Genomic DNA, 10005 nt, shown 5'->3' with positions numbered 1-10005 from the left:
TTGCTTTAACTCCTATCCAAATATAAAGATACCAAAAGTAAAAGTTGTTTATTTTGTAATATTATTTTAGTTGTTGGGGTGGCATTTTGATAAATCTCTTACATGGAATCAAAGTGAGTGAGTTTCATGACAATTACATTTATTAATAAAAAATAATATTTAGTCAAGTAGAGAAATATTTAGAGAGTTTAATATTTGGTAATTTGAAAGAGCTTGATTGGAATGCTCTAAGGTTTGCAGGGAGGAGGTATCCGAGTTAGAACCTATAATTTTGCATTCTGCCTCCACTTGGGTTGGAAGAGTAAAAATACCTCAAACTCTTCTATATGAAGGCTTAGGATTAGGCAAATTAACCGTCTACCAATTATCAACCATCTACCGACCAACACCTACCGACATCACTTAACCGATAGGCGGTAAGTGGTGGACTTTTTCTATTTTCGACAAACTCAGTTCTGTAAGCGAAATAATATTTCCTAACCGAACCAACATTATCGATCAACACCGACTGACTTTGCAAACCAATTTTCAATTTCTTCACTTACCGACTACCATTACTGACCGATATTACTGAACCGACATTACTAACCGCCATTCAGTGACAGAACAAAAAGTTGGCAAAATAAGTCGGTAAAATTTTCAACTTTACTGACATTGTTGGTGTGAAATGCGAAAACCCAATTTTCCTACTGGAACCAACCGACTCCCAGGCCTAAATTGGAGGCGAGGCTACTTCTGCCCTGTTTCCACCGGGGTCAAATGAGTGGAAAACATCCGGCTCTTCCTCCAATGGAGGATATTTCCACCTTTGCCTTCGCCTCTAAAATGTCGGAGGCAGGGTTAGGGGGAAGTGTCGGAAGTTTAATTGGGCCGCTTTGTTATTTTGGGCCTTAGTTCTTAACTATGCATTTATTATTTATCTTTAAGCCTTTTCGGTGCCTTTTTTCATAACAACTTTTCATATTTCAAAACTGGTTTTGAGAAAGATATTGTGAACAATTGGATTTATAGCATTTATCGTTTATTACTTGCTGCCAGCATGCCACATCAAACACATTATTTCAAATAAAATGTCATCTTAAACATTAGCACACCCCAAGGACCAAAAAGAAACCCTAGCCGTATGTAGAGACAGAGGCGTGAGATCTAAGATGCCATGACAGGAGGGAGCCCTCCTACTTTCTTCTTCCCCCTCCCTTTCTCGCCTCTTTGGAGGTCTTTCTATCAGTCTCTTTTTAGGCCATACTTTGCTTCATCGGAAGCGTTATCCGCATTTTTTGAGGCCCTATCCCACATACCAAACCCTTCACCACAGTCAACAACGGTTTTCCACCATCTTTACTCTGTCTACCACCAAATCTGTTAAGGTTCTCTCCTCTAAATCTTTCAATGCTAGATCTACATTCCTACGCCAAACCTAGCATGACACGTGCCTCCCAATCATGTTTCACGTCGCCATATGCCTTTGCCAACACCATCGGCCATCCACGTGCTGGTGAGTAGCTTGCATTCGCTAGAGTTCAGCCACCTCCCGCCCTGCTGTTCACCGATGTTTTATGTTGTGTGGGTTTTGCTTATGTTTTATTTTCTCAAGTATTTTTTTTTTTTGTTCCTTTGTGTTTCATTTTTGGGTTTATTTGTCTTCTTTCTAGATTTGATTTTAGTAGCAATTTATGGGGTGAAGGTTTAGTCATTTTCTAAGGTTTTGTTTATATAAATCCTTAAGAGTAACAATATTGGGTTTTGATGTGGTCTTTTTATATGCAAAAATATCAATAATAAAAATATCACTCGCAATAGAACGAATCCTTGTAGGATAGAGCAATATTAAGGGTGTCGAACCTCAAAGATTGCGCAGGTGTCGTTATCAAGCTTGTCAAGATTGAAAGTAACTTAATTGAAAGAAGATTGATTAATTGTTTTGTTTTGTAAAAATAAATGCATAAAAGTAAAGATAAGACTGAATTGTGATGAGAGAGGGAATAAGGGGTTGATTTCACTACAAATCGCATAAAAATGGTTAATTATAAATTAATATGGAAAATTCATATTATGCATGATATATGGCTCGTCTCACTCGAGTAATTAAGAAAATACCATCATTAAGAAAAAAAATATATAATTCATCTTCGATTGGCACAAACCTTATGCCTAACTTCTAAATGCGGTACGGTCCGTCTTCCCTAGGTATGGACTATCAAATATCTTAATAAGTTACATACAATTAATGGATAAGCATAAATCCTCTTAGGTTAAGTAGAAATTGCCTACCTAAATTATACTAAACTAGAGTGTTGACAATTTCGCCTTCCCTAGGCATGGCCTATCAAATCTTATTGATCATGTGTTAATTAATACAATCATTTATATAATCACAAAAAATATGAAGGCAAGAGAAGAATTTCATAATGATTGAATATAAATATTAGAAAATAACTTCAATGTGGTGCATGCATAAAAGGGACAATACTACTTTTTTTATGCAGGTTACTTATTAATGATATAATACCTTTGTTAGAAGCTCATAATCCAAACCATGGGACAATACTGTTTTATTATTATTATTATTTAAAAAAAAAAAAAAAAAAAAGAATGACACTTATGATTTATCTTACCCTAGCAAAAAGTATTTCTTTATGCAGTGTCCTATGACGTAATATTTTGCAATGCTTTAATTATTGAGCCACTATATTTATTCCCGTCCGTGACAAAGTTGATTTACTATATTTACTTCAAGTGTCTCTTTACCTCTTACAAAAATCTTTGTGAGAAAAATATACTTTAGTCCCTTAAAAGATGGCCACATTTTCATTTACACCTCCAAACTTTTAAAAGTAACATCATGGCACCTTGAACTACCCCCATGTGTTAAATTAGATAGTTTTTTTTCATTTTCGCCCAAAAATGTCTTAGATGTTATTATAAAAATTAGCATTTGAACAAATTTAAAAATTAAACAACAAAAAATGGGTGGCCTTTTTCATATTAGCTCCCTTAAATTTTTTTTCAAATAATTATTTTTTTATATATTATTTTTTAATAAATTTAAGGGTTTTTTGGGTAGAAAAATAAAAAAGTGTCTAATTTGACATGCGGAGGTAGTTGAGTGGACTCCAATGTCACTTTTTAAAGTTTGGAGGTGTAAATAAAAATGTGGTAATAGTTCAAGTGGCTAAAGTGTATTTTCACAATCTGTTTTTGTAAAATTCTTCACTTCCATAAAAGTACTTGCTTTTTAATAAAAACTTGTATATATTTAATTTATTTTCATAAATGAATAGTATAATGATTGATTTCAAAATATACAAATATACACATTTATCATGCTTTTCAAATCAATTTTTTTTTTTTTAAAAAAAAAAAAAAATCCTTGTGTAGATGTTTGGATTTAATATATCATGCATAGGAGTAAGGGATCATCCTCTTCATTTTCCCATTTGAAACTAATTAAGTTTTTTTTATTAATATGTATGTTTTGTTAAGAACTACAAGTTAAAATAAAAAAATATTTATTTTTTAAAACGAATTTTGAAATCTTAGCAAAAATATATTACGTAAAGGAAAAGGCACTTTACTTAAAAAGTTCATAGTTCCAAGAGTCACAACAATTAAACTTAAACAACACTTATTGGAATCAAATAACTTCAAGAATAAATCAACTATGTACTTTATATATGGGCTAAGCCTTAATCATCTTTTTATTATACACCAAACTAAAAAGTTTGTAAAGTGAAAGAAAATTCATGGCTTGCAAATGTATTAAAAAACTTATACTAGTGACGATGAGGTTACTTATCTTTATTGTCCTAAAAGTGCAAGGTAATGGCCTTGTCAATATCTCTTTCCATCCCTCTTCACCTCCCACACTACTTCCTCATTTCCCTAAACTGATAAAATTAAAACAATTAGCCTTGCCTCTGCCACTTTTTATCCCTCTCCAATGTCCTTCCCATATCCTCACTCCTCTAAACATGATGAAGTTCAAGTATCAATACATACATGCTTTGCATTTGAAATTAAACTTTGTGAAAAGAAATGGCCACTTAATAAGTTACATGAACCTCACTGGCAAATTTTTAAAGAATGTATTATTGATGCTCATGCATTGGAAGGATCGACATACCAGAAAGGAGATGACTCAAGAGCATTTATCATGCGTAATTCATTGCATAACACATCGAACAGAAATTGGGACTTGTTTCACAGAATGTTATGAAGAGCATATGGAAAAGCACTCAGATATCTAAACATAGAATCCCCAGCGTAAGGTTTGGTATAGATTTCTTAACTAGTTTCTACTCAAACTCTCTCTCTCTCTCTCTAGCTAGCCATTTGTTGGTTGCCAAACGATTGCCTATAGTGCAAAGATGGAAGCCATGTTTCTTAGCATGCTTATGAATCTTCATATACAACAAAAGAATACTTTTCAACTTTTATATATTCTTAGACATCAACAGAAGGTTTATGAAGTATTATTTATTTTCATTCATTAAAAATTATTGAACATTTTTTTTTCCTACATGAATCCTAACTTATACTAAAATTTGAAATATGTCCGTATTTTTAACTAATGGAATATATAAATATAATAATTTAACTTCAATGTCAAAATTTTATCATTACCAATAACCATTGATTGTCAATCTTATTTTCTACTCTTCTTTTTTTTTTTTTTTTTTTTTTTCAAATGTTGTTATAATTTTGTATTTATCTAATTTTCTATGATAAATATGTATGCATTGCTAAGCAATTATCAAATAAAGATCACATGTTAGCGGTAAAAGTTTTGAATATTATGAATCACCTTGTGTAAGGTTTTAAAAAAAAGAAATTGCAAAATAATAATTACGATTTGCGATCACAAAAGTCACTTCTTTGGTAGTTCACTAAGGGCTTGTTTGGGATTACGTTTGAAGAGCCTAAAAGTTTTTTTAACACTCAAAAAGTCAATTTGAAAAAAAAAAGAAAAGAAAAGAAAATGTTGTCGTTTGGTAAAAAAATTAAAAGTGTTTTTAAGGGGTCCAAACCGCCTAAAAATGGCCAAAACGTACTTTTAGCAAAAGCTTAAAAATAAAGCTTATGCCCAAAAGCTCTTTTTGACTTAAAAGCTCTATTTCCCAAACGCAATCTTAAACAGACTCTAAAAATAGTTTTATTGTGTAATTATAACCTAATAACTATAATGCCCCATGATCTTTCTTTCCAAAAAATTGTAATCCTTTTTGTTTACCCGGCCTTTCTATAAAATATGTGCTACAAAATTCTTTTCATTTTTTTTTTTTTTTTAACTTAATTGTTTTTAGTTTTTCACCAGTTCTCTTTGACATGATTTTCCTTACTCCTCACGGACATCAACGTTAGTCATTGGAGAATAACAATTTATCTCATTGTTGTGCATCCTAATTTTGATTTAGCTATTTGGTTTTTTTATAATTGACACTAAACCTCCTTGTCATTCCATGCTAAAGTGAAAAAATTTAATTTTCTCTTAGAAAGTAAATGAAAAGAGAAACATACAATTCAAATATTTTCTTATTTCAATCGTATAATGCAACATCCTTAAGCATTTTTGTTTATTCACTAGCCATGCCTAGTGGAAGCACATTCATAATAAGATTTTTTTTTTTTTTTTTGGCTTTTCATTTGTGTATTAAGCATAAATTTTATCGAGTTAACCCTTCAACTTAATTGAATGCCTGTTTTTTCATGTTCTTCACTAGTCACTTTATTTATTAAATTGCATTTAACACATAAAGCATGCTATGGTTACAGATTCATATGGAGACGCTTCTAAGAGAATGTGTGGGAGCAAGACTTGTTAGATATCAATCTTGAATTGTTCCTCGTTTTAAATAATATTGTTTTTGAGTTGTGAAATATTGTTAAATAAATGTGTTTAACTACCTAATTTGATACTGTTGTATTTTTCAGTTTTTAAATTGGAGCATTTTGGACCCATAACTATTTCAATTGGGAGTTGTATTTCATATGGGCTTTGTAGGTATTGTTCTATTGTTGATGGGTACTGAGACCTGAAAGATAATATATAGTTTGTATAAGATATTATATAAATACTTGTTGTTACAACAAAATACTATATTACATACGAATCAATATTTATACATAATATTATATTTAGGGATAGGGAAAACTTCATGTAATCCTCCTAAACTTCCTTCACTTTTGCAATTACTCCCCAAAGTTTAAAAACTCTCAATTTAGTGTATACAACTTTCAATTTTCTGTAATCTCACCCCTCCGGTTAGTCTTTGGCATTAAATTTGACAGCAACAACGGAAAATTACCCTTAAAGCTCTCTCTCTCTCTCTCTCTCTCTCTCTCTCTCTCTATATATATATATATATATATATATATATATATATATATATATCTTTTACTTTGCACTCATTTTTGTAATGGCCTGTTTTTCCACATTTTCCACATTTTACTTTCTTTTTATCTTATTTTTCGTTTTTTGGTTTTTTGTAATATTTTCTTGCTGCTTTATTTTTCTTGTAATATTCATTTGGTTCAAAGTTTTTGTTTTTTCTATAACCTTTTTTGTAGGGTTTTCTAGTTTTTGCATATTTATCCTAATGTTTTTTTCTAGAGGGTGGAATAGGGGTTAAGCTATATTGTTCACAAAAATTTCTCATTTCATATTTTGCTTCTCTGATACCAACATGTTTCGTCTTTATCCTTTAAGTATAACGTTTTGGGTTGTGAAATTTTTAAGAGGGGTTGTTCGTAATGGGATTTTTTCTTTTCAATTTGAGTTTTAGTTGGGGGTGTAATTCTGTTTTCTATTTTTGTTGTTTTGTATATTTTAACTTATCTTAATGATTAGACCAATGCCTAACACCCCCAATTGGTACTCTAGACCTACACCACCAGACATTCAATATGAAGAACGAAATGTTTTTAACCAATTCTCAGTCTCTATTGAAAAGATTTATGAATGGAATATTGATGGTTTGTCTGAACAAGAAACTTTAAATAAATTACAGCACATGTCAATGGTTACTAATAATTACCTTATAAATTCAGAAAAAAGTAATGCATAAATTGTAGACATTTTAACATCAGGATTTACGGGAACAATAAATCCTTGGTGGGAAAAATACCTAACTGAAGCACATCGTAGTGAAATAAAATATGCAGTTCAAAAAGATGAAGAAGGAATTCCAATTTATGATGAAGTACATAACAGAGGAATCCCCGATGGAATTAATGTTTTAATTCACATTAGAATGAAACATTTTACAGGAATCCCTAGTAATGTTACATCCAGAATTCATGACCAACTAAGTAACCTTAGGTGTCCAACCTTAAGTGATTTTAGATGGTATAAAGATGTTTTTATGTCAAGAGTAATGTTAAGGGACGACTGTAAAAATGCTTTCTGGAAAGAGAAATTTATCAATGGTTTACCCAACCTATTTGCCCATAAAATCTGTGAAGAATTAAGTTGTAAAACTGGAATTATAGAATATGATAATCTCACCTACGAAGACATCATAAATACAATAAGTAAAATAGGTTTAAAAATGTGTATAGACATGAAGATAAATAAAAAAATTTCTTAATTAGCTGTATAACATGGGGAGCTTATTACATATTCTACTTTTATACCTTATAACTTTAAATTTTTATCTCTTCTTAAAAGTTCAATATTAACGGAGGATGAGGCAGAGTTTCTACGGCTTGTATCTTGTGGATTTCTATGGCTTGTTGGTGTATCTTGGAAAGCTGTTTCTTTTATCATGAAAGGTGGTTTGCTGAGTCTTGGTCTATCAAAACTTAACCCAACAGTACCATCTAAGTATTGTTGTAAACAATTTAGATCAAATGCTGTATTTTCTGTTTTTGTTGGATTGTTTTCATTTTCTAATAACCATTTTGATGGGAGTTCTACTTCGGACCAGACTACTGATTTTGGTACTCTAACGTTTGCATCACAAGAATGTGTCTGTATAAGTAAAGTTTTATCTTTAGGACTTTTAACAAAAGCATGCACATTAAGATTTGTTTTCATTGACTTATAATAAAATCTGTAAATTAATGCTAAAAGTTGGCTTCTTTCTAACATATCGTAGCCTACTGTTTTAATGTTCAAAGTTAAAGCTTTTAAGATTTGTGGATCACTTAAACTTAAAGTGAAGTTAGGGAAACAGTCAAAATGAATTGGTCCTTTATGAAGACTAGATTCAACGACTCCTAACATGCTAGTGCTGTAATCTTTATGTCTTGCATCTTTTAAACACAAAAGTACAGAGGCATTAATTTCTAGATGGACTAGGGGTTTTACCGCAACTTGGATTAATCCTACGTGAAGGAAATTCATTTTCTTTTCTCTAAGTTTTTTAATTACTTCTTTAGAAAGTAATTGACATGTATCATGATATTTATTTAAAGCATAAACTTGTTCAACTGTTTTTACGTTGTAATCATTGCTAAAGGACAAGGGTGAAAAGCTTGATTTATAAATTTCTTTGGTTGGGACCTTGGGTATGCTCCAATCATGTGAATCTATATTTGCTTCAGGAATGCTATATTCTTCTTCATTAACTATATCAGATAAAGAACGTAAACTAGATCTAGAGCTCATAGAAGATGTGGATCTAAACAACCTAGACATAATTCAAAATATTTGTTAAGGACAAGACAACAAAATTGAAGACATTCTACTCACAAATGCTTTTCTTTAACTGGTCTTTAAGTGTTCTGGAATAGCTATTTGTGTGTCCTCCCGACTTACAAGCCTACCCGGCCTAACTGCGATGACGGCACATTGACGGCACAAAGCGTACATCCCATAAAACTCATAGATTTTGCTAAAGATTACATCTGAAAATATCCTTGTCTGAAAATTCTTTTTTCTGGAGTTAACAAATTTCTGAACAGAGTCAATCTGAGAGTGAACAAGAATCAGAAGATGAAAAATCTACAAAATCTTCAACCAAAAGTTTAATCTTCAAAGACACTACATACGAAAAATACTTAAACATAATTGATAGAATCCTTTTCCAAAAATGGCACTCTAGAGTAACAATAATTATTAATGGTGAATTCAAATTTGAAGTTATAGCTTTGATAGATTCAGGTGCAGATTTAAATTGTATTCAGGAAGGAATGATACCTACTAAATATTATTCAAAAACTACAAAACATTTATCATCAGCCAATGGCAGTGAAATGCAGATAGATTACAAGTTACCTAAAGCACATGTTTGTCAAAATCATGTTTGTTTCAAAACTTCATTTGTCTTGATAAAAAAAACATGCCTGATTCAAAGGTCATATTAGGAAATCCTCTTTTATGTCTTTTGTATCTCTTTACTACAGATCACAAAGGAATTACCACAGAAGTCTTAGGAGAAAAAGTAAAATTTAAATTCTTCAAAAGACCACATACTAAAGATCTCAATATATTAAAAGAAGTTTCAATTTCTAAAACAATTAACATTTTACAGAATAAGAGCAAGCATTTGAACTCTCTAAAATAAGAAATTAAACATAAAAGAATAGAAGAACAACTACCAAGTGACAACCTTTTACAGAAAATTGAAAGATTCAAAGAAAAAATACAAAATGAAGTTTGTTCTGATCTCCCCAATGCCTTTTGGCATAGGAAAAAACATATTGTAAAACTCTCTTATATAAAAGACTTCAGTTAAAGAAATATTCCTACTAAAGCTAGACCCATCCAAATGAATCATGATTTAATGAAACTTTGTAAAATTGAAATTAAGGAATTGCTTAACAAGGGAATAATTAGAAAAACAAGTCCCCTTGTTCTTGTTCAGCCTTTTACGTACAAAAAAAATACATAATTAGAACAAGGAGCTCCAAAATTAGTAATAAACTACAAACCTCTTAATAAAGTCTTGGGGAAAGTCCATATAACCCCCTCAAACTACCACTCAATTGACAATGTCCCCCCTAAACTTTCAATTGTGACAATGTCCCCCCCAAACTACCAAAAATTGTCAATATTCCCCCCAA

This window comes from Corylus avellana, chromosome ca10 (assembly GCF_901000735.1).
Source record: "Corylus avellana chromosome ca10, CavTom2PMs-1.0".
Lineage (NCBI taxonomy): Eukaryota > Viridiplantae > Streptophyta > Magnoliopsida > Fagales > Betulaceae > Corylus > Corylus avellana.
This window is presented reverse-complemented; position numbering follows the sequence as displayed.